Source organism: Piliocolobus tephrosceles, chromosome 1, assembly GCF_002776525.5.
Source record: "Piliocolobus tephrosceles isolate RC106 chromosome 1, ASM277652v3, whole genome shotgun sequence".
Lineage (NCBI taxonomy): Eukaryota > Metazoa > Chordata > Mammalia > Primates > Cercopithecidae > Piliocolobus > Piliocolobus tephrosceles.
The window spans coordinates 52,840,535-52,865,178 of NC_045434.1; the positions used below are offsets into that span (position 1 = coordinate 52,840,535).

At 33.1% G+C, this 24,644-nt stretch overlaps 1 long non-coding RNA gene across 1 annotated transcript in view; it reads right to left on the reverse strand.

Moving 5' to 3' along the window:
* Window positions 1–24,644, reverse strand: part of LOC111536901 — a 40,035-nt gene that overhangs the window by 12,337 nt on the left and 3,054 nt on the right. Inside the window, exons 2-3 of the long non-coding RNA XR_002729854.1 lie at window positions 3,322–3,437; window positions 2,263–2,445 (exon numbers count right to left, since the gene is read on the reverse strand). This is a non-coding gene — a long non-coding RNA (uncharacterized LOC111536901). The remainder of the gene's footprint in view (window positions 1–2,262; window positions 2,446–3,321; window positions 3,438–24,644) is intronic.

Genomic DNA, 24,644 nt, shown 5'->3' on the forward strand with positions numbered 1-24,644 from the left:
ACAATCAACATTACACGTTAATATTTCTTGGTATTTTCACTTACTCTACTATTTTACAGGAATATGTATCATAAAAGAAATATGGGCCTTAAAACAGGACCTATTGAGAGAACTTGGATGACAATGGCCTTCCAAGTGGTTAAAAATACTTGCCATAGACCTAGTAATATTAAGTTCACACTTTTATGGCATAAGTACATCATATTTAAATTCACAGCCAATAAGGAGACCACCTGGAGAGACACTGAGATCTCTGCTGGTATATACACCCACAATAGACACAACCACAATTGCTAGTTTGCACAGAAAAATTCAAACCAATTTGCATGGGAGCCCTGGCAGTACTGCCAACACCAAAGGAATATCACTGGATAATTTCATCTTTTTCTTGTCTCTTGTAGAAAATTCAACATGTAGAAATTCAACATGATGTAGAAATAATTACCCCCCCCCCACCCCAGACCAGATAATATCATTTGGTGGATACCAAGGGTAAAATCAGATCTCCTGCTTCTTGCTGAAGATGACCTCCAACTTTACCCTCTACTATGTTGTTTTTCCTTCTTATCTGAAAAGTTCTTACTACACATCCACTGCAGAATCATGTTAGTTTTGGTAATTTATACCCTATCACTGACAAGATATGACTGAAAACAGCATGCAATCTGTATACCAGGAAAATAGCATGAGTCAGTCTGGGGATAATGGAACCACACTGTTGACTATTTGGGTAGGTCAGTCCTAGTAACATCACCACGAACATTAACACTTAGGCTAGCACTCCTCCTCCTATTCTACTTCTAGTAGCAACACTCATTCCAGCTAAATCAGACTCTTGGATATCACTTGTGACTCAATGACACCTTCTAAGTCCTATCAGCCAAATTTTACTTCAAATCAACAAAATAAAACACACTTTATTAACTAGTGCTATCAAACAAACAGAACAGTGAATCACTGTCTATCAAGTCTCATTTATGCAATGTCCAGAAATTGTGTTCACCCAATATTACAACAAAAATACTCACACGTGCTACAATCAAAATACTATAATTCATAGCCAATACCAACAAACACTACAGCATTAAAGCAACAACGTTATAGCTCTTACTAATCCCTGCGATAGTAATAAAAGTAACCCTTGCCAAAAATATACACCCCTTGCTATATACTAAAAATTTGTGACCCCTCTAAAATTTACATGTTGAAATGTTAACCCCCACTGTGATGGTATTGGGAAATGGCACCTACAGTAGGTGATTACATTAAAAGACCAGAACCTTCACAGACAGGATTAGTGTCCTTATAAAGAGAAGTCAGAGAGCTCTCTTGCCCCTTTTGCCCCATGAGGACACAGTGAGAAGTTGACAATTTGCAACCTGGAAGAGGACCCTCACCAGAATCCGGCAATACCAGCATCGTGATCTCAGACTTCCAATCTTTAGAACTATGAAAGATAGATTTCTGTTGTTTATAAGCAGTGCATGGATTTTTTTTTTTTATAGCAGCTGTAGCTGACTAAGACACCTTTACAACTCTTCGTCTCATTTCCTGTGAGTTATGTGCCACATAAGGACTTTTGATAAATGACAGACCACATATTCGATGGTGGTACCATAAGATTAAAATAATATTTTTTACTGTACCTTTTCTATGTTTACGTATGCTTAGATAAACAAATACACACGACTAATTACTGAAATTTGCATTAGAGTTGAATGTATTAAAGTAATTGCCCTGATTCTTCACTTTCAGGCACACAGAGTTTAATTATGGACTTACCTGCATTTCAAATACTTGGTTTCAAAAAGATAGAGAACTAAGAAATAATTAAGAGAAAATCATAAAGTATCATTCTACTGAGGAAAATGTTAAGAACCATAATATATCTGAGTAAAAATAATAATAATCTCATATTCAAATTAAAAGGTCAAAAGTTACTTAGAAGGTTGCAGTGCCATGCAAGGCATTGAGAGATGTTACATAGCAAACTGTGAATGAGATAATAATAGACAACCAAAAGGACAGTTGTTCCCTATGCTGCACACCAAAATGCATTGTGCTGCCAACTAATAAGATCATGATCTCCATATATTAAAAATAAAAGCAGCATATGAGATACACTTGCTCTTAGTGGACTGTAAGGTATGGAATATCTAAGACACTGGTGAGTAAAAGCTAATTTATCACTTTTCTGGATATCAGTGATACGCGGTTGGAACTCTGGGGAAGGGGTCAGTTGATAAACATTAAGCTATTTACCTTCAAAATTCTCCTATGAACTGATGACAATTGTGCTTCAAATCCCCTTTTCTGAGAAATTCTTCTTTGGTTCTTACTTTTTTCTGCATAGAGTCCCTGCTGCCTGATCATTTCCACTTTGCTTTTTCGAAAACACCAGTCCATGTTGTTCTAAGGAACAATTGAAGTTCTACCTTCTTTTGCCTGTAGAGATATTGATTAGTCCTAAATTATGATTGTAGCTTTATTCCCATTTATATCTCCGTTCTGTGAAAGGGTCATATGTGCAAAGTGGCCCCCAAACACCATAGGAGCCCAGAAACCAAAGAACGAGGCAGACATATCCAGTTTGTCAGGAAAAGATGTTTTAATGTGGGAACTTAGAGACAGAAGTGGGGCCTTGGGAGGCCACAAGGCAGGTAGATCTCTACACTGTCACTTCCCAGACTTATATTCCATAGGGAATATATTCCCTATGCTTATCCCATAGGCTTATATGCCATAGGGAAAAAAGGTATAGTGCTTCAGCAAGACGATTACAGACAACTCTCCAGAACTGGCAAGAATGTTATGCATATCATAGCCTATAATTTGTGCAATAACATCAAGACTGACATTTCTTACACTAAAGTCCTTAAAGTGTAAGAACTGTAAGGATGGTAAATAAAGTAAGAATCAGGAGGCATTCATGGGACTAGAGTTAATCAGAAATCAACATGGTAGATCAAGAGGGAGTCACTTTTGTCTCCACAATCTCTTTAGCTTCAAGAATACGTAATATTTATGGGAAAATCATACACACTATTTAGAATCTGGAAAAGATGTTTAGTCCTGCTAAATCACTTACTACCTTTTTGAATTGGTGAAATCATTTAACCTATGACACTTAGAATTTTTTGTCTATAAAAACAGAGATAATAAAGACTTACTTGTGAGATTATTACGAGTCTTGAATAAAGTTTTTGAGAAAATTACCAGGAGCACTTTTAGTGTTAATTTTTCTCCTCTTTCACTTCTTAAAAAATAGTAACTTATGCTTGTATTAAAATCTCACATAAACCCCATATGCCTAATACATACCCATTTTTTTTAATAACTTAGTGAAGATCAATGAATGAGGAAAAATAAAGACCTGCATCTGGCTTTTTCTTCTATGTAATCTTCATGCCGTTGAAGTGAAAGTATTTTCACATTGTCTGAAATACAATTTGATTAATTAAAGCAATATTTTTATACTGCAGATCATGATCTCTAAAATTAATGAGATTATTTTTTTTTTATTTCACAGCTAATATTTACTATTATGCTAGTGATAAGATTGGATTCACAATGTTTTATTACTTGGCTCAGAACCAAAATTTGAGACAAAATCATGTGCATGACTTCTTATGTGAATCATCTTGGCACGATATTAACATCAATATGAGATGAAAGGCTGATGCAATTCCACAGACCATTGAATCAACAAGCTCTTTATTATTGAACCATCCTCAGTGATTCTACTGTGAATGATATGAAAAGTATCACAAAATTATTCTTAACTTCAAGTTCCTTTTCTTTTTGAAATAACAACTATTTATCTTCTAAAAACTGACTCATTTTTGCCATTTGTCCAAAATACTAACAGTAGAAAAATAGTAACTGATTAATTTTTAAAGCAAAGATAAAATAATTATTAAGTGAAACTTACAAAGTCTGTTTCTGTTAAAGGATTTACACTACTGTGTGATGGTCATTGAGAGTCAAACATGAATTCCCTGTTTATATGAGGAATCCGTGTCATGTCAGACATAGAAATTTGGTATCATCATTTTATTTTTATGATCAAGTATTATTCTGATTCAACACCTTACCTTTAATTTACAAGTTGATTATTAACCTAAACTAAGAAACCTGTAAATGATCTCTTGCTATTCTATTTCATTGTACAAAAGGGAGAAAATTTATCTATAATGAGTCATCAAGGAAGAAAAAAATGAAACACTGTGTTCACAAAACAAGCAATTTGCCCACACAGATGACCTTTCAGGTATGCATCTGGGTCAGGTCTTTTCAAAATGGATCTAACACAGCTTGAGTTTACTGTAGTTGACTGCAGCTTAACTCTCCTTGCACTGATTCCTCACTCCTAGGCTATCAGAAGACCTGCCGTTATCTTCTAAATTTTGATTCTTTTGCACAAGTCAGACACCAGACTTTTACTTTCCAAAATCTGAGGGATACATATCAACACTGTTAAATATCTCTCACTCTCCTGGGATTTTATAATGGCACCAATCCTCCCATGGTCCTGGGTTTGGCATGTGGGAATTATCGTCCTTTTCCCCTCTCCAATGGCTGGGGGTAGAAAACACCATCATATTCTCTGTTACACAAATATCTGTTTTCAAAGAACTCCTGACTTTAATCAAGCCCTATCACGGCCCTCCAGCTTTCTCCCATACATAGGCTGGAAGTAGAGGATGGATTGGAGAGTCTAGAACATATTGTTGGCCACTTTTTAGAGTCTTAGCAGGATTCACCAGCATCACTCTTTTGAATGTGTGACTGTTTAACATCCATTATCATCAATACAGGGACAGCAATGACAACTCTAAGACAACAGGAAAAGTAAATTTAACTTAACTTTTTCTAAAATTCTATTCCATTCTCACATTTTATCTATGTAGGTATTTTTTGTTTTACAGGACAATACAATAGGGAAGTTAAATAATTCACCTAATAGCTCTCATCTAGAAGGAAGATTTTAAGAAATTCTAATGCAAATCTCTAAACTCCACTACTTTCCAAAAGGTGGAATCTACGTAAGCACATAGTTTATTGGCATAGTTAAGCTGAGGACCCTCCTCAAGTTTAGGGCAATAAGCCTGATTTCCAGTTGTAGTTACTGGAGAAAATGGGGCCATTACTGTACTATTAGGCCCATTAATGATTGGTCCCTGCAGAGAAAGAAGCTGAGTCCACAAGGTGAAGGACTTCTGGCCTTGTATTAATTGGATAAAGTAAAGCAGTACCAATAATGCAGTATCTTATTGGGGGTGGGGAAGAAGCAGTTTGTTATTCTCACTGCATTTTAAGCAAGTGAATTATATTTCATGTGGTTTTTCAGAAATAGGAATACTTCACAGATTTTAACTTTTCCATTTCCTTGAGTATTACCATTGTCAAGGACAAAGATAGGCTGATATATGCATATTCCCCCTTAAAAGAAAAGAGTTTGGGAAAGCCTATTATCATTTGAAGGCAGGCTTTATCAAGGAAGTGGGACACTTCCAATTCCGTGGGTGAGCACTTACTATGGTTTAAGCGTACGTGTCTCCCTTCTAAATTCATATGTTCAAATCCTAACCTTTAAATGATAATGTTAGGAGATGGGGCTTTTACAAAAATAATTGAATGATGAAAAAGAGCCCCAATGACTGGGATTTGTGTCCTTATAAAAGAGACTGTGAAGAACCAACTAGCCCCTTCCACCATGTAAGGAAACAGTAAAAAAACACCCTCTGTAAGGATCAGGACCCTCACCAGACACTGAATCTGCCAACACATTAATGTTATACTTCCCAGCCTCCAGAACTGAGGAATATATACATGTTGTTTATAAGCTACCCAGTTTATGATATTTTGTTATAGCAGCCAAAATAGACTAAGGGAGAACTTAATAATGGGTTTACATTTAACAGAGAAAGAGGTATATAATAGGGCATATCTGAGTAGTCAAGTACTTGACTACAATACTTGTATTATGGAAGAAGAGGAGACAAGTTATTTTGGGAAAGCAGTATTTGGCACTGACCTACACTAAGACCCAAGTGCAAATGAACAAAGCTAAGGAGATAGGCAGAAAATACAATAAAGTATGGAGAAAGGATACAACACACAAAGGCAATGGGTGTCCATAATGTAAAATAAGTACAACCATATTAGAACTAGAAGTCTTTCCAAACCTCAATTTTCCCATCTATAAAATGTATATACTATATTCCAATATTATTAAGACTCTTCTCAGCTATAATGTTTTCAGCTGTATAAAAAAGAATCTACATAGAAAAGGATATGTTTTGTTTGGGATAACAAGCTAGGAGCATTATTTTAGGAAGTTTGGTTGTATAATAAAGCATTTGTCAAGGCAGAGAAAATAACAAAGTTGACACTAAAATTCTGTTTGCATTAAAGATAGACATAAAAAATTCTATAGTAGCATGATGAGAGCAAGATTTGAAAGGAATAACAAACTTCTAGAGCTGTGCTTCTTAGTATGGAAGTCATTAGCAACATGGCGATTTTATAAAAATTGAATAGCTTTATCGAAGTATAATTGACATCTAATAAATTTTATATGTTTAAAGCATACAATTTTGATGAATTTTGACACCACAATCAAGATAATGAATGTATGCATCACAAGCCCCCTCCAAAATTTTCCTTCTGTTGCTTTAAAAACCCTTCCTTCTACCACTCGTCATTACCTTCCATTCCCAAGCAAGTACTGAACTGTTTTCTGTCACTAAAGGTAAATTTGCATTATTTAGAATTTTATATAAATGAATCACATAATTTTTTCTTTATAAAATGTAGCAGTTTTTACTTGATACAACTATTTTGAGATTCATCTATGTTTTTGTGTATGTCAATAGACCATTCCTTTATATGACTGAGCCACACTCTATCATATGAATGTACCATAGTTAGTTGAATGTATCATGTTTGTCCATCCATCTCTTGATGGACTTTTGTTTTTTCTTTCTTTCATTTTTTGGCTATTATAATAGATAGAGCTATAAATATCTATGTACAAGTCTTATTTTTAAATCTGTTTTGTGTAAAAACTCAGTTGTATACTTGCTGGATTATATGGTAAGCAAATGTTTGGCTTTTTTAGAAACTACTAGGCTTTTTTAAGTTGTGATGTCATTTTTCAGTCTCAACACCAAAATATAGAACTTCCAGTTAATCCATACCGTTGTCAACACATGATATGTAAATCTGTTTAATTTCAGCCATTCTGATAGGTTTGTAGTGGTATCTCATTGTGATTTTAATTTTTTTCCCTAATAAATATTGATATTGAGCATCTTTCCCCGTTCTTGCTAGCCATCAGTTTATCTTCCTTAAAGTGTTTACCTTTATTGCGGCAATATTCACAATAGCAAAGACTTGGAACCAACCCAAATGTCCATCAGTGACAGACTGGATTAAGAAAATGTGGCACATATACACTATGGAATACTATGCAGCCATAAAAAAGGATGAGTTCATGTCTTTGTAGGGACATGGATGCAGCTGGAAACCATCATTCTCAGCAAACTATCACAAGAACAGAAAACCAAACACCGCATGTTCTCACTAATAGATGGGAATTGAACAATGAGATCACTTAGACATGGGAAGGGGAACATAACATCGGGTCCTATTATGGTGAAGGAGGAGGGGGTGAGGGATGGCATTGGGAGTCATAACTGATGTAAAAGACGAATTGATGGGTGCTGACGAGTTGATGGTTACAGCACACCAACATGGCACATGTATATATATGTAATAAACCTGCGCGTTGTGCACATGTACCCTAGAACTTAAAGTATATATATATAAAAAAGTCTACCCAAATATTTTACACACTTTAAAGTGGATTGTGTGTTCCATTGTTATGGGGTTTTGAGGTTTTGTGAAATATTCTACATTTAAGCCTTTGCAGATGTATAATTTGCACATCATTTTTCCTGGTTTGTAGCCTCTTTTTCCATCCTCTTAAAACTGACTAAATAAGTCAAATTTGTAAATATGTTATCTTGTAGATCATGGTTGTATTATCACATCTAAGAAATCATTGGCTAATTCAAAACCACAGAAGTTTTCTGTTTTTGTCTAGAGATTTTATAACCTTAAGTTTTGCATTTAGGTCTACAATCCATTTTTATTTATTTTTTGCTCTTGGTACTTGGTAATAGATCAAAAGTATACTTTTACATATGAATATGCAATTGTTCCAGTTCCATTTATTGAAAAGACTACCTTTTCTCCACTAAATTGCCTTTGTAACTTTGCCATAAATCAGTTGAGTATATATGTATGGATTGGTTTCTCTACTCTTTGTTCTATTCCATTGACTTATTTGTCTGCCTTAATTACTATAGCTTTATGATAAGTGTTGAATTCACATAGTATAAGTCCTCCAATTTTACATCTGCATAAAAATTTTAGAACCAGCTTACCACATTTTTCAAAAACAAAAACAAACACAACACTTACTATCAGGAGCTTTGACATCTAAACAATATTGAATCTTATAATCTATGAACACAGTATCTCTCCATTTATTTACATCTTTTTAATATTCTCAGCAATATTTTATACTTTTAATTATGTAGGTCTTGCAAATATTTTGTATTATTTATCACTAAATGTTTTATATTTTTGATACTACTCTATGGAGACATTGTAAATGGGAGTTTTCTAAACAGAATGTATACAGCAGTACTAAAGAAGCAAAATGTACATGATACAACTTTTCTTCAATTTAACCTTCTCAAGGATCTCTTCCATGTTACAAACATATTTTTAAAAATATTAAAAGAATTTCTTGTAATAATTGCCAAAATAACTTGTCATTGTTTTCAAACCACCTGGGAATTATGATTTACATAAGAATGGCTCTAAAGACATCAATCTGTTGTTCAATGTTAGCGAAATTCTTTCACATCATGGCATAAGAGAAAGTAATCATGTTTGGATGGCATGCTACCATACAGTAGCAGACTTGGGAAGATTTATAGGATTGCAGAAAATAGATTCATTACATTTCTACTACATAATTAAAATAAAATAAAGTGGAAAATATTAGAAAATACATTAAATATTGAATTCCCATGACATTTCCAAATAAGAGCTTCTGTTTTCAACACTATGTCTTTTGTTTTTTTTTTTTTTTTTTTTTTTTTTTGAGACAGAGTCTCACTCTGTTTTCAGGCTGGAGTGCAGTGATGTGATCTCTGCTACTGCAACCTCCACCTTCCAGTTCAAGTGATTCTCCTGCCTCAACCTCCCGAGTAGCTGAGACTACAGGCACACGCCACCATGCCCAGCTAATGTTTGTATTTTTAGTAGAGATGGGGTCTCACCATGTTGGCCAGGATGGTCTCAATCTCTTGACCTTGTGATCCGCCCGCCTCAGCCTCCCAAAGTGCTGGCATTACAGGAGTGAGCCACTGTGCCCGGCCTACAACACAGTATTTTATATCTAATAGTACTCTAGATATTTGCATCACAATTGATGAATTATCTATAAATAATTATCTGCCTTTGTGTAAGTTTCATTTTTTATGTGTACCTACTTCTGTATATTAACTATTAAAGAAATTTGATAGCTAGAGTACTAGAGCCATAAAGAGGGGAAGATTTCTGTAGCGCTGAATCTATAAGTAGTTCTCTTTGTGTGGAAAGTCAGAGGTGTATAAAATATAGCCAACTACAAAAAGGAAACATGGGCCATGACAGAGACCTATAGCAGACATATTTCAGAAGACCTCATCAGGGTACACTAACTGAGAAAGAACTATATTTTTAGCCACAGTAGTTTGGTTGCCTTAAACAAAAAAGAAAAAGAGTACGAGCAATATAAAGACAGCATGCAAATGACAGAATGCTCAAAAAAATGCACGCTACTCAATGACCATTTTGTGAGGGCTTCTCTTTTTCTGATTTTCATTTGGGGTATAAAATATTTGTCTACTATTTTCAAGTACATTTGTCCAATTTAGCTAACTCTCCTCAAGGTATTTGACTCAGTAATGAAACTAAGAGCTTATATAATAAAATTAAAAAGCAAGAGATTTATTAAAATGACTAAATTTATAGTGGAATAAACTATGTATATTTAAATAATGAGTTTATAAATTGTATTCAGGAAATGTCAGTGTACTTCTGTGTAAAATTTGTTGGTACATTTGTGTTTTCTTTATTATTTTATGACAAATTATATCTCAACCAGTATATATTTCATTTCTTCCTCCTGTTGTTTTTTTTTAATAGGCTTTATTTTTTGGAGAAGTTTTAGGTTTATAGAAAAACTGAAGGAAGGAACAGAGACTTCCTCGCATACCCTCTACCATGGTATGTGCATAGCTCCTTAATCAACATCCTCTGCCAGAGAGGTACATTTGGTAGAATAGATAAACCTACAATGGTACATCATTATCATTCAAAGTCAGTGGTTTACATTAGGGTCCATTTTGGGGTTGCACATTCTATGGGTTTGGACAAATATATAATGAACCTGTGTGCACTGTTAAAGTACCATACGGAGTAACTTCACTGCCCTAAAAGTCATCTTTCTCTCCCCAAACTCCTGATATTTGTAGTTCTCTCAGATTGGCTTCTTTCACTTAGTAATATGCAGTTAAGTTTCCTGCATGTCTTTTTATGGCTTGATAGCTCCTTTCTTTTTAATACTGAATGATATTCCATTGTCTGAAGGTACCAGTTTATCTGTCAAGTTTTGGCAATTATGAATAAAGCAACTATAAACATCCATTATTAGAGGAATTTTCAATTCCTTTAGGTAAATACCAAGGAGGATGATCATACGGTAAGTTTACTGGATCATATGGTAAGGTTATATTTAGTTGTGTGAAAATCTGCCAAACTATCTCCCCAAGTGGCTGTGCCATTTTGCTTGCCCATCAGCAAGGAATGAGAGTTTCTGTTGCTCTACATCCTCATTCATTGCAGCACTTCACCCTCATATTAAAATGTGTCCATTTTCCTGAATCCAGAGACATTCTAAATCAATCTCTTCAAAGAAAACCCCCAGTCTATTGCTAGTCATGGCTTAAAAAATAGGAAGAGCAGCAAATTATAACATTGCTCAAAGAACTTTCCATTTCACCATCTCTCTAATTTTCTAAACTGTGACTCTAAAAATCAGTGTTGGCTTTTTAAATCTTGATAGATTAAACTTTCTTAAACTTAAGAAACCAGCTTTTTGCTTCAACTTCTCATGATTGCTTTTTTGTTTACTATTGTTATGGTGATCACACATCAGATCACACACTACTATATACTCCTTTTAGTAATCTATATCAAAATCTCTACCTAAGGAGAACTACAATCAATGTATTTCTAAGCTCTAACAGCCTTCTTGCAATATGTTATAAATATAGGGATTGTGATAAACACTGAGAATGCCTCCAGTAAAGATATCAACAATTTTAATGTGACAATATATAAGTTGTTAGCTGCTACTAAATAAAAAGAAAACACATGCTATAAGCAAACACACCACATTGATTTTTGTAAGTTAAAAGTGCTAAAACATATTCTCAATATTTTTCATTAATTATGTGGTTAATTGGAACTTCAAGAAAAATTACATTGAAAAACTATCTAGTTTCCTGAAAACGCTGATGTTAGAAACAAATAACTCAGGAAGGGAATTGTGTAGTTATGTCTGCATTAGACATTTCATCCCAGGGGCATTATAAACATGTTCAACAAGTACCATTTCTGTCATGCTAGTGTTACCTTTCACTGTAGTTGAGACATCTGACAAGCAAAGTCTCCATGCTAGACTACACAAACTCTCTAGACACCTTAGGCTTTCAACAATCTTAATCCTGCTTGTTGAATTTCAAAAGAGTTTCAATAAATCAGAAAACCCAGCCGGGTTTCCCTTCTCCCTATACATTACACAAACAAGAATCATATTATTGTTTACTTAAAAAGGATTAGTGATTATGTCACCTACCTTTATTTTGTTATTTTTGTTTGAAAAATATTTTTTTTCTCAAATGAAATAAATTTGAAAATTCTTATCTTAGCTCTAAGCTGAACCACATCACAACACAAATAATTCAACTTTTCATTTGTTTTGCTTTAGTGCACATGACAATAGTCTGGAAAAATATGATTTGGTCACATTAGAGATTAAAATTGATGCTTTTTCTTTGATAAAATTTATAGTAATAGAACTTCGAATAATATCTATACAACACTTATCTGTCATCTTTCAGCTGATACATCACTACCAATACCCTCATCCAACTTACTATCACCTTTTGCTTGGATTAAGAAAATGGTAACATAATTAGCCTTCCCACAAATTTCCTCTAATCAATTTTCCATCCTAAGTATATTTCTAAAATCCAAAACTAATTATGTCATTCTTCTCCTTGAAACCTCCAATAGCTCCACATTGCTTTTATAATTGAATTCTTTAAATTTGCTCCTGTGATCTTTATAATACAGCTACAAGTCCTCTTTTTGTTGTTAGAGTTGCCTCATTTCTTTCCAGTATGAATTTACATAGCGCATATATTATTCCCTATGCTTGGACAAAGCTCTCCTCTCCTTCATTCAGCATCATCTTTCCACTTATTCCCTAAAACCTCAGTTTACATGGCCCATGATAAAGAAAATGCTTCCTAACCTTTGAGACTTTCAATTTCCCAATCGTATGATTAAACAATTAATTAATTGCTAGTAATTTCAAATAACTGTTAATAACTGTAACAGTTATTAATATATAACAAGTTGTATATTTGGCTGGTTGATGTCCATCATCCATGCTAAAACTGTCTTTGAGGCCAGGTCTATATCTGTTTCATCATTGCACCATCTCTACCCTGCAGAGTAGAAGCTCAATAAATATTTCTTGAACCTAAAAATGTATACTGTGCACAAGCCAACCTATAGCCATGGCAATATCATTACTAAACTAACTAGTAATTACCATTTTTAATGTTCCCAAAGAGTTCTGTCACAGTTCTGTAGTTAGCTGGCCCATAATGCTTAAGTACTAGTATTCAAGATATATGCCTTCCACTTCCACCACTATTTAAAAAATAATGCTTCAATAAAATGAGCAAGAGTGGCATCAATGAGAGGAAAACTTTGAAACCTCTCTAATTTTGCAAAGCTACACAATCAAAATACTAAGCACCTTATCCTTCGTTATATGTAATCTGTAATACATCTCATAATATTATGATTGAGGACCAGCAATGTAAATTATAAATGCTATGAAAAAAACTTGCAGAGTAAATCCTTTTTTCAAAATATTTAATAAAAACTATTACAGACTCTTTTTTCAAACACTTAAATTTTGCCCTGAATTCTTTATTGCTACTAGGTAAAAAGAGTAAATAAAAATGACAATATTGCAATTAGACTTCAAGTTTTATAAATTGAATTTTGTGTATAATTTTGGGAGGTGGCAAATAATACATGCCTTTTCTAAGAACCACTGTACTTAATATGTTAATACATAAGATTAAAGGTAAGAGGAAAGAAAGCTAGAAGGTTATAGGGTTCCTCAAGAGACTCATAGCAGGAAAAATCAGTCCAAGGCAGGAAACAAACTACTCAAAGTAATCTAAGAAAAAAAAAAAAAAAAAACTAATATGGAGAACTGGGTGTTAACAAATTATTGGAAATGCTGAAGTTACCTTAGAATTATCCCATGATCATGAAAAACTGACCTACCAGAAATACCTCTGAGACCACTGAAGGCATCAGTTCATAGACACAAAATGATATCTTCAATCTGGGAAATAAAGAACATACATGAATATGCCACTGACACTACATAGCCAACAAACCAAGACCAGAGAATGAACAATGGAATACTCTCACAGATAAAACTCAAAATTTCCCAACTCTGTTTACTAGCAGAAAGAGCCAAAAAGATGGGAAGATGGATTCTGCCTCTCTTCTACCCTTTTAATTGCAAGCAAGAACTTCTAAATTATATCTATTTTGCATTTTAAATCCTAAGCATCCACTATAGCTATGAATGGGTACATATGTATTTAAGTCTACTGAATGGAGAAAATAGCTCTTCTGGAAAACTGACTTCAAATATTAACAATGTAACCCTTTACAGGACACCTTACTTAAGTAACCAGGTGAGGATGGCTATACTTCTATGCTGAAAGTACTATTATTATTTAAAGGCTTTAGTTCTAAATGTGTGTATGTGTGTGTGTGTGTGTGTGTATGTGTGTGTGTTAGGTAAAGGAATAGTAGGTCTTACAAATTTCATTGTATTCACTACTTATCTGACATTCTCTTTTTAAAATGTCATTACTGCATTACTATCAATGTTATTAATGTCTTATTTAAAACTGTACTAGTACCTATTATTCTTACCATTTGTAAAGGTCTGTTATCCACCAGGATGCACACACACAAACAAAAATACATATATTTTAATTATTTCCAATTTCATCTATCCCAACATTAACTAGTGATCCTTATTAATTTCATATAAAAGATGAGGAAACAGAGACAACAAGCAATTTTCCTGATGACACTCAGGAAAAAGTAAGAAGTGGCCACACAGATTCAAAACTAAATCGATACATCCTTGTTAGGCTAAACCATCACATTCTTAAAACTCAACTAGTTTAACATTAATGCTACTGATACCATATCTAATACTATTAAACATAACATGAAAGAAAATTGAGTCAAAGGATATGGAAAGAGATATTTGAGACCTTTATGTGTAATACCTAACTATTAAAGTTTTCTAAAACTTTTCTGATACTGAACACAAAAAGGGCTTTGTTAGGTTGTGAAGGTTGCAAGTTAGCCTCATAAAATGAAGTGTCATCTGCATACTAACAATATATGCTCCAGAGCTAAAATATCTTTCTTGGAAATGTAAAGCCAGAATAAAATGTAATGCAAAAATGTTATCTAAAATGAGTATGAACAAATAAAGAGCTCTGTATTATTAAAAATATCACAACATTTACATGTGCAATTTAAGTTAAACATATTTAACTCCATGGAAAAATGTTTATTATAAAGTTTCAGAGAGAAGAGAAAAATGAACTAGGAATTAGCCCTAATTATTTTACTTAAAAATATGTATTGATATACTCCAGATATTAACTTAAGCACAAAGAGATAAAAAGTGAGCAAAAGTAGACATTGCCTCTACCTTCACAAATGTCATATTAGAAAGAAACTAAGATATTAATTAAATTATCACAAATAAATAGAAAATTATAATTATGGTAAATGTATAAACATAAAGTACATAATTATGTGAGGCCATATAAAGGACACATGATCTCATTTATCCATTTAAGAAGAATTACTTCAAGACAGATATTTACTTAAAAATTTACTCACTGAAGGTTTGGGAAAGCAGAAAAGAAATACCCAGAAAAAGAAATAATAAGGAATTCACAATAAAAATATTAAGGGCCACTTTAACAATACAAAAATTATTTCTCTATGTTTCTCTATGTGATACAAATAGTTCCTCAGTTAAAGAATGGAGGGTGATTAAACATACACACACACATACCCTTAGATGATATGTATACAAATAGTAATACATATATCTGCACATACATATGTATTTAAAATGGAATAATACTCAAAACACAAATGTGAGTAAATTGTCATTATTGTTCTGTGCTTCCAGATTTCTGAGAAAATGCAATAGTGTTACCTGGTAGATATTTCAAAGTTCAAGAAATTTGGAGTGAAAAAAATTATGGCTCTGAAGTGTTAGTAAACAATGGCTCCGAAAAGTGGCCAAAGAGGATTTTAGTCTTATACACACACACACACACACACACAAATAAACATATATCACATATATAATTAATATGTGATATTAACTATATATGTGGCATATATTTATTTTATATATATTTTTTAAAAATTAATGTAATTAGTTTAATAACTCAAAATAGACTGGAGTGCAGTGGTGCTATCTCGGCTTACTGTATCCTCTGCCTCCTGGGTTCACGATTCTCCTGCTTCACACCCCCAAGTAGCTGTGACTACAGGGTCACACCACGCGCAGCTACTTTATGTATTTCTAGTGGAGACACAGTTTCACCATATGCCTGGGCTTGTGTTGAACTCCTGAACTCAAGTGACCCTCCTGCCTTGACCTCCCGAAGTGATCAGATTAAAGGCATGAGCTGCTGCACGTGGACAGAGCTTAATATTTTTTAAATATACACTTTATTGAAAAAAATATTGAGTAATGCTTGGAAAGATAAATTTGGCTACCTATTAAATATTGATTACTTCATGCTTTAATAAATTTTTAATGATGCACCTGAAGTAATAAACGAAGTTTCAACTTGTTAAAGTCAAATCACTAATTAATGAATTAATATTTTATATATTCCTATAAATTTTTGCCACACTCCTGTGTGTGATTGCCTCTGTTCACAGCCCAGGTCTAATTAAAGAATTCAAGACATGTTTATAGGGCTATACAATTTTCAGTTTTATAAACTTCCACTTTTCCAGTGAATGGTTGCAACAGAAAAAAATGTATGATAGAGACTTTGCAGCCTGAAACACATGCACAATTTTTGAACACCACTAACTTCTTGAGCAAATAATTTATTTTATCTCAGTTACAGTTTTGCATCTGAAAAACAGACATTCTAACACTAAACTCCAGAGTTGTTTGGGGGATAAAGAAACTTTTAAATCACCTGCCATCCTTGAAGTGCTTACTAAATTTGCCACAATAGATGCAATATGGTGAAAAGATAATTCGATGGGGGACAATATGATTCTGATTTAAGTCCTAACAAAACAATCATTAGCTGTTTGATTCTTATATATGACACCTTCTGAGAGCTCGTTTCTTATTTACTAAATGGAAAGAATAAAACTTGTCCTGCAGTTTTGTGAACATCAAAAGAAATAATATATGAGAAAAAGCAGCAAAACTAAGCTGATGCAGTCAAGGCTTTGCACACATAGTTCTATGAAAGCTATTCTCATGCTGTTGTGTAAGTATGCATTGCTTACCCAAGGAAATAACCAAAAAGGAGTAGGTAAGGCTAGGGCTACTTGATAACACTCCAGGTATTTCAGGACAAAAATCACTTTCTCTAATTTCTACTCCCTCACCTAACACACCTCATGACTTTATCCTTGCTTGCTTAAAATCACCCTCTACAGGAAGGAAAAAAGTGGCATCCAAAGAAACCCATGTAGTATTTGCATTGGGGTAAGTCTTTACTGGTTATTCACTGATATGAGAGTGCTATGTTCATTTGCTATTCTTATGATAGATCCTATTAATTTATCCACTAAAAATGAGAATTTTCATTCTGTCAACAGCATGATGATAATTTCACTTTATTTTTATCAATTTTAAAGGCAAGTAGAATACGTGTAAATATGTTTTACTTTTGAAAACAAAAGACATGAGTATAGTTGATATACTGCATAAAACAGTAGAGTGTTGTGTTTATATTATCTACATATATCAATTTTTAAATGATATTTGAAATCTGTATGAAAACTATAAGAGAAAATGATGAAGAAAACAAATGAAAATAACTGCATTGTTCTAAATTGTTGTAATTTAAATAAACATAATTTTTCTGATTTTTAAATATTTTATATACCCATTTGATGTAGCATATGATTAAATGATAACAGAACGCTTTGCTCCATCTTATTTCAAATTACTACTTTGATACATACACAATTGGTCATTCATGCACATGTCACACACAATGTCAAATAACTGTCATTGTCATTATATGTAATATAATCTACTGGCAATGCTGGTCTATTTAAGACCACATTTTTTAAAAAAAGCATACAGCCCTTGTTTCTCTTTCTCTGAAGGTTATAATGTTGCTTGAAATATGCCAGCAATTTCAACTTTGTGTTAAAAATACTCATGAAGACAAGAAGAAAGCAGAAAAAAAAGAAATTTGGAAGGCAAGAGATTTAACCAAAAAATAAACTATAAATTTCTGACTTCATTATATGTGCTAAAAATCCCTGTTGTGCATACTTTATACATTGAGATTAGTTAATATTCAGGATGCCTAAATGGAAGTAGATATGCATAGTAAAATTTAAGAATAGGATATTTATAAAAAAAAAGAATGCTCCAGTGACTTGACACAGTTTCACATTTTGTCCTTGACCAAAATGAATGAACATCAGTTTTCCTGGGCATTATAATCGATTAATACTAGATCAATTGCAGCAAGATACAGAATACATGAAGACGCCATTTCAAATGGCATCAGGATAATTATTAGCAAACTGTCTTTTTTTAATAAATGGTTTATGATATCTATTAACTCATGTTTTACTAGTATGACTTTTTAAAATATTATTTTATTAAAGATTAGGGAGAAAGTAAAAGACTGAAAAATTGAACTTAAGGGTTTGAAATAAATTTCCTATCTGTCAGAGCTAATACATGAAGAATCAAGTAAAATATGTTTACACTTCAATATAATTCAAATAAATTATTCTAGCTATCTGTTTTATATTACTCATATGTACCCGTGTGAATCTGATTTATTTCCCTAAAAGTTTAAGCCTAATTTTTAAAGCTACAGGTAAAATTTAATGCATAACTTTTACTGGATACCATATACATACATATATATCCCTTGTTAATAATATTTTATTGGCCTCTGTGGAATAAATTTTAAATTTAATTAAGTAAAAAGATAAATACTGTCACATTGTAAAAATAAGTCCCAAATCTTCATAATTACTTATCTATTAAAACCAGAACCATAAAATCTGAAGACTCAACAAATATTTATTGAGAATTTTTCTGTTTTTCTCATGATTCTTTTTGCTGAACATAACAAAAACAAAAAAAGCCTCAATAATTTCATAATTTATTAAATGAATTTTATCCTCTTGTAGATATCAAATATCAAAGTGATCAGAATATGAAGTCAGCATTATGAACTATGACTCAGCATTATGAAGAACATTCTCAGTTAACAGAGAGGAAGGAGCAAGTAAGTACACTGGGTGTGGAAAGTGAGGTGAGAGAATTGAAGAGGAAAATGTTGAAGAAAACTTAGTGGAAACCTGAATGTTCTAGAGAAAAGATACTCGTCTATGTTGTCAGAAATACTGACATATTGGCTATGACATAGCAATCTGGGATTTAATTCACTCATTCTAATGTACTTTATGCACTTAGGAGGGTAAAAATGCCTTCTTTCCAAAGATAGTAAATTAAATCTAGAATTGTATGCAGTTCGCTTGACATATACACAAGCTCAGTAATTTTTAGCTACTATTTGTATTCACAAAGAGAATAATATATGAGCTCATCCTAGAAAATGACTACCATTTCTTCAGATAGAGTATGGAGAATGCTAATTTCAGTTCAAAGAAAATACAAAATACAGATATAAATGAAAATGTAGTACACATGAGTAACATTAAATATTCTATAGTGGCTAAAAGCCATACAAACAGAGCAGTGGATGATAAGGCTGGAGAAGTAGACTTGGTCCTGATAATAAAAAATGTAAATTATTTGCTCATAAATGTGGACTGGATTGTGTAAACAATGGGGACCCAGAATGAGCGATGGAGGTCTGAAGTAGGCAGTAATAGTGATAAGTTACACGTAAACAAATCTTCATTGTGATTAATCACAATCTGAACAGTACTGCCAGATTATGATAGACCTATCTATCTTACACATGGAATAAAGATTCAAAACAGTTCAGTCAGTGCCATGATACTTTCAGTGATATACACCCTCTTAGTAATTTTCTCTTAGTTTTTAAAACTATAAAATATTATAGACATAAAAACATCAGATAAAATAATATAACTGAAACCCGTGTAAGTACCAAGTTGTAATACATGTAAACATATTTTTATCTTTACTTCATGCTTTTTAAAAAGCAACATTTTATGTATAAATTAGAAATTCCAGAGATTCACCTTAGGTATGATAACATGAAGAGCTCCACTGACACAATCCCCAGGGAAATTGGGAGAAATTATTTTCCAAAAACGAATCCAATCATTTAAACCTTCTGGAATTGATCCTAAGAGCACCAAGTAAAAGAAGAAACACCTATTCAAGAAAATCTACAAAAATTGGTTAAGAAGGCTGATAATACAGAATTTGAACTCATACCAATCCCTCCTTCCTCTCCAGCTCAGCAAAGCAGACTCCTCTCCAGACTACAGTACCCAAAAACACAGGTCTCCCTCATCCTGCCACTCCCCACCCTAGCCCCAGTTGGAGAATTTCCTTCTCCAGAGGATAAGGACTTTAGCATTTTTCATCCTACTCCCAGCTTTGGGATGCTGAGGTTAAATCCCAAGTGTCTGTGATCAAGAGAAAGTTGGAATGGCTGTACTAATAGAGTTTAAAACAAAGGCAGTAGATTTTAAAATAAAAAATGTTGCCAGAGTTAAGGAATATTTTATAATGATAAAGAGTCAGGATATCAAAAAGATATAACAATTACAAATACAGGGGTTCCCTGACTTATAATGAGGATATGTCCTGATAAACCCAAGATAAAACCCCATACTGTAGGTTTAAAATGCATTTAATACCTCAATGAACACATAGTTAAGTTGAAAATTCACAGATCAAGTCACCATAAGTTGGGGACCCATCTGGATATAAGTAGCTAATGACCAAGTACAAAAGATACATAAAGTCATAATAATCATACAGTTTAGTATTGACATAAAGATAGACAAACAGTTGAATGGAAGAGATTAGAGAGCCACATATACATGGACAACAGATTTCTACAAGGCGATTTAGTTGGGAAAGACAGACTTCAAAAACTGTGAAAGAACTATTGAAATAACTTATACAAGATAAAAAATGTTAAATTAACTTTGATCCAAATCTCACGTCATATCCAATAATTGAGTCAAATGATGATATGCCTACATGTGAAATGTAAAATTTTAAAATTTCTAGACTAGGCAAAGATTGCTGGGATACAATACCGTAAACCAAAAATAAATCTCTAATCCCCACAACTGACTGAATGGATGCCCCTCTCAGCCAAGAGGACTCCAAAAACTTGAAAAATTAGTTCAGGCCCTTACAGAAAGTGGGGAAGGTTAGACAAGACTCATCGAACCCTCCTCCCTTTGCAGTTTAGACACAGCTGACCTACTATGTTTACAAATGCCATGGCAACAGCAGGAAGTTACCCTATATGGTCTAGAAGGGAGAGACATGAATACTCCACCCCTCATTTAGTATATTATCAAGAAATAACCATAAAAATGAACAACCAGCAGCCCTTGGGGCTGCGCTGTCTATGGAGTAGCCATTCTTTCATTCCTTTGCTTTCTTAATAAACTTGCTTTCACTTTACTGTACAGGCTCGCCCTGAGTTTTTCTTGTGCAACATCCAAAATCCCTCTCTCGAGATCTGCATCAGAACCCCTTTCCTGTAACAATAGAATGTAATTAAACTAAAGAACTTCTGCACAGAAAGAGAAACTATCAAATGAGTAAACAGACAACCTATTGAGTAGGGGAAAATATTCACAAACTATGCATCCAAGAAAGGCTTATTATCTACATTATATAAGGAACTTAAATCAACAAGGAAAAAACAAAGTGGCAAAGAACATGAACAGACACTTCTCACAAGAAGACATACAAGCATCCACTAAACATACAACAATGCTCTTCATCACTGATCATCAGAGAAATGCAAATCAAAATCACAATGAGACACCTCTCACATGAGTCAGAATGGCTATTATTTAAAAAATACCGATAGCTATTATTAAAAAAAAAATAACATGGTGAGGCTGTGAAGAAAAGGAACACTTATGAACTGTTGGTGGCAATGTAAATTAATTCAGCCACTGTGGAAAGCAGTTTGGAGATTTCTTGAAGAACTGAGAGTTGAACTAACACTTACCTCAGCAATTCCACTACTGGGTATATATATCCAAAGAAAAAAATTTTGACCAAAAATACATGTGTACTCATATGTTCATTGCAGCATTATTCACAATAGCAAACACATGGAATCAACCCAGGTACCCATCAAGAGAAGATCTGATAAAGAAAATGTGGTACATATATACCATCAGATATTATGTAGGCGTATAAAAGAAAGAAATCGTGATCTTTGCAGCAACGTGGATATAGCTGGAAACCATTATCCTCAGCAAACTAATGTAGAAACAGAAAATCAAATACTACGTGTTCTTGCTTGTAAGGGCAAACTACACACTGGGTACACATGGTCATAAAAATGAGAACAACAGAGATTGGAGAATGTAATAGGGGAGAGCGAGAGACGGGGTTAAGTGTTGAAAAAAAACTACCTGTTGGGTACTATGCTCACTACCCGTGTGACAAATTCATTTGTACTCCAAACCTCGGGATCATGCAATGTATCCTTGTAATACACCTGCATGTGTTATTCCTGATTCTAAAATAAAAGTTGAAAAAAGTATTTTTAAAGCTGAACATTTCAAATCCTGGCAAGGAGATTGAGGAACTGGAACTTTCATATATTGCTGGGAGGCATGTAAAGTGTTACAACAGCTTTAGAAAACCATTTTGCAGTTTCATTAAAAGTTAAAAATATGCCTACTCTGATTCAGCCATCTCATTTGTATACAAATATCTATACAACTTTATCATAGCCAAAACCTTGAAACAACTGAACTTTCCGTCACCAGGTGAATGAAAAAGCAAACTGTATTATGTACATTCAAAATATTCCTCAGCAATAAATAGTAATCTTCTGTTGATATGTTTTACAGCATGAACGAATCTCAACATAATTTTGTTGAGAGAAGCCAGATAATTAAGAAGAACATACAGTATGATTTAATTTACAAAAATATCTTGACAATGTGACATAGTCCACAGTGATAGAAAATAGATCAGTTACTGCTTAGGGGTTGGAATAGGGAAGAATGGAGTACAAAGAGGCACCAGGAAAGTCTGCCTGTAACGTACACATTCATTATCTTGATCATGGTGATGGTTTCCCAGGTATATACATATGTCAAATTTTATCAAGTTGTTTGTTTTAATTATGCACAACCTGTTATATGCCAACTATATCTCAATTTAACCTTTAAAAAATACTTTAAAAATCAATATCCAAAGCTGCCTTAAAACACACACACACACACACACACACACACCTTCACATGTTTGCTGCCCCTGAAATAACATTAGAGAGGAAACGGATAATTGAAAAATAAATTTATTCCATGCCCTAGCTTGTAGACCAAATTGTTGCTCATGCTGTGACCTTTGAAATTTTCAATTACTTATTAGTAACTGAATTTTACCTCTGAGTTTCTTTACAGAGTTTGCCCAAGAACTCGTATCAATTTCCAAGCAAAAGGTCAGAATGTCCTGCCATGTAATACGGTTTTTCATTATTTCCTTATAAACTATGACATTTTCAAAATGTCAGCATTGGAGAAAGCTTGAGTGCTCTTCCATTCTTTCTTCTTGATACATACTAGCAAACATACAACATGAAAAATATATGAAATAAGTATCTATTGTGATGTGTAATAAGTAGTGATAAATAACAGTAGTAGAGAAGATTTTAAGAAGATGCTCTTACAGAATTTAAAGTCAGATTGAAGTACCTTTCTAAGATACCTAAGAATATAAATATAAGAATATTAATAAATCACAGTTACATTAAAATATCTTCTAACTAATTTTTGTGGTGTCTGAATCCAAATAATAAACCAGTGAAATTAATATGTAGTCTTAAAATGAAGAAAATAGGAGTTAATAAGATATACAGTATAAATTTGGAATAATTAAATACGAATAGATAATATTCCGAACATAGTAAAAATGGTTTTAAATGCTTCTTTTAACAAAACTGAAATTTCATTAGCTTAGTAGCTAACTAAAACTTTTTAACATACTCTATCGATTTTAAAGTACGCTATTCTGATTTTCATTCAGTACAGGGTTTAGAAGTCAAATTATTTTAATTAACTGCATGCACACTCCAAAGACAACTAGTGGGATATACTACATAGTTTTTCATTGGAACTGGCACTTACATTTTCTAAGACCTCTGGTTTCCAGTTGGCTATAACTCAGGATTTCCTATATTAAATCCTATTCAGTTTAATTTATTTATTATTAATACCGGATTTTTGGAAGCATGTGATTAAAACAAAATCACATTTTATTATTGTCAACAGCATTTTCTTGCTGGCAGAGTAGGAGAACCTGTGTGAATTTGAAAAAGCTCCCTTTCCCACTTGTCATTTATTTCCCATGGTATTAGATCTATAGAAGTACTCATCAAAGGACACAGTTATTTTTAGAAAAAAGAAAAAAAGGCCTGGCTTGTTTTCAGAAAGTGGTAGTTCCCATTTTATTGTTTGTCTTTTCTTCTACCAATAACTTTTCTAATTAAGGCAACTGCTATGATTGCCTATTGAATAAATGGCATCTAAAGATGAATTGATATGGCTGTTGTTTTTTTAATTTTAAAAATTAGATAGGATGATTAGTATTTATATATTAATTATAATCATTGTAATTAGCTGTAAAAATGAGCACCCAGGACTCTACATTGTATTCATACAATAATATTACCTGAGCTACATGATGTAAAAAAAGACAAGACATA